Raw genomic sequence first — 2,316 nt, forward strand, 5'->3', positions numbered from 1 at the left:
TGACCACTCCCTCCCTTATCTGATCCCTGTTCACAATGAATCCCACAGGCAGGTATCCTGCAGAGTTTGGCTGAAGCAAGCAGCTTAATCCTTTCAGTACCAGGGTGCTGCACAAACTAGCATGAAGACAAGGGTGCCAGTTCACAGTAACATCCAGCACAGTGATCCCCATCCCTCTCCTGCGCTGCCTACAGAGAAGCCTGTGCAGCACGGTCTGTCTCCTCTGGTCTTCTGACCAAGAACAGCCAGGAATGGGATTTCTAGGGGTTCTTCCACAGTTTTGAACCAAGCCCAAGGGACAGGACTGTGAAAGGACACATGGACACAGCACACAGACGATGGTGAAGGACTCAGGGCAGGGTGTGTTACTTCTCCAACAGCCCCACCAAGCCCCAATACTCCTGATGGTCCTGGGTAAGACTAGACACCAACACCACAAGACAGTGCATGAAACATGAAAGGGAAATGTCTGCAGGCAGGGAGAAAATGCAACTAACCCATCATGGCATGCAAAGCAGCAGGGATGATGAAACCTTTCCGCAATAACAAAACTCTCCCCTCCCTGATCTCTGAGCTGGAGTTAGGCATCCAGGACCTGCCTTTTCCTCTCTCTGCACAGTAATTAATGCAGTGGGTTGCGTTCAGTTTCAGAGCTTGCCTGGTGAGATCAAGGTCTGTCAATGTGGTTTTTTTTCTTTTGATGACGGAGTTTAAAGCAAGACCATGTGCCCCTTTAGAAATGCCATCTGTGCAGATTGCCAGGACCAGCTTTGCTTGCTTGCTTTTCTCTGGCCCATAGAAGCTGACCACAGAGCCTCTTGGTGATCTGAAGCTTTCCTGGAGCCACAGCATACCAAGTAGCATCTGGTTGTGAAGAGCTGGGGTTTTTTGAGGTGGGGATAGGCTGGGCCTGCAGACTTAGGCTGTGCCAGCCCAGACTGGGGGATGGACGATGAATGTCAGGCTGTTTCTCCATTCTTTGGAGGCTGGCCAGGAGCCTCCTACATGCTTCTACTTTTCACACTGCCAATTCCTGGTTTACCAAAGCATTTTTTCAATGAACTCCAGTGCAGATTGAGCAGCTGCTGGAGGTTGTTTTCAGGCCTGCCACACAGGGAGGACATATACACCCAGGAGTTGTGAGTGCTGTGGTGCCCTGCAGGGTAAGGACGTGCACGAACCAGGGTGGGTGGCAGGAGGACAACACCACTGCTACGGCCTTGGTGTGCGTGGTGGTGCTGGGGCAGCTTTGGGAGAGGGGGCTGTCTCAACTCTGGGGGCATTCAAAGAACCACCCAGCAGGGGAGGTGCGGCTCCTCGGCGCGCAGCCCAGCGTGCCAGGACATGCCTCTGCTTGCTGAGGGTGCGCACGACGCTTCACTGGAGACGACCCAGCAGAGGAGGTGGCCAGCGCCGTGGGAATAAGGCCGCGCAGCCGGCTGCAATGACAGCCGCCCTCACACTTCCAGGAAGTGCAGAGAGAGGAACCAGGTGGAGGTTGCAAACAAAGCGGGGCCCCGGCCGGCGGCGGAGCACTGCCAGGGACCTGCCCTCGGGATGACTCCGGAAAGCGGCTGCTGGGGGAGGAAGAGCGAGAGTGAACCCCGGGCTGGCTAAGCACATCAGCTCATGCTGCGGCAGATGTGGCGGCATCGCTCCTGGGACGTTCCCCAGAGCCCTCCGGGGGACGTAGACATAAGGTACCCACCGAGCTGGGCTCCGCTGCCTTCCTCTTATTGTTGGGGGGTTAAGGTGCTGTGGCGAGTGCTGACAGCCCGTGGTTTGGGGGCTGGGGGAAAGGCTTCCTGTGCTTGGCCAGCGCCTTGCCCGCAATCCCCTCCTCTTCTCTTAGTGCCTGGGCTTGCGCAGCACAACCTCCCAGCCAGGATGTCAGAGGGCCGCGCGAGCGGTTTTGACGCCAAGCCCGTGAGCGGAGCGGGCCAGCCCGGCTTTGCCTGAGCTGTCGGTTTCAGGGAAACTGGCAAGTGCGTCCCCATCCCCACCAGCCCTCCTGGAAACAGCTGGTGTTTGGGTCTGCCAGTGGGACCTGACCCAGGGTGCTAAGGGTCGGCAGGAGCACCGTGCTGTGGGCAGCCAGGCCCCACAGCCCCTGCTTTCAGCCTGGCTCCACACCCTTGGGAAGCGGGGAAGCTGTCATTGCGGCCGGCACATCTTCCATGCAAAGGAGGGCTGAAAGAGCTGCTCTTTGCCTGGACTGGCAACCATGGCGAGCAGGCCAGCCCCTGCCCCTGTCGCGGCCCGCTGAGCCAGCGGCGTCGCTGGGTTCGGGGAGAAGCGGGGGAGGCGCCCGGCCGG

The sequence above is a fragment of the Geospiza fortis genome, unplaced genomic scaffold (assembly GCF_000277835.1).
Source record: "Geospiza fortis unplaced genomic scaffold, GeoFor_1.0 scaffold66, whole genome shotgun sequence".
Classification (NCBI taxonomy): Eukaryota; Metazoa; Chordata; class Aves; order Passeriformes; family Thraupidae; genus Geospiza; species Geospiza fortis.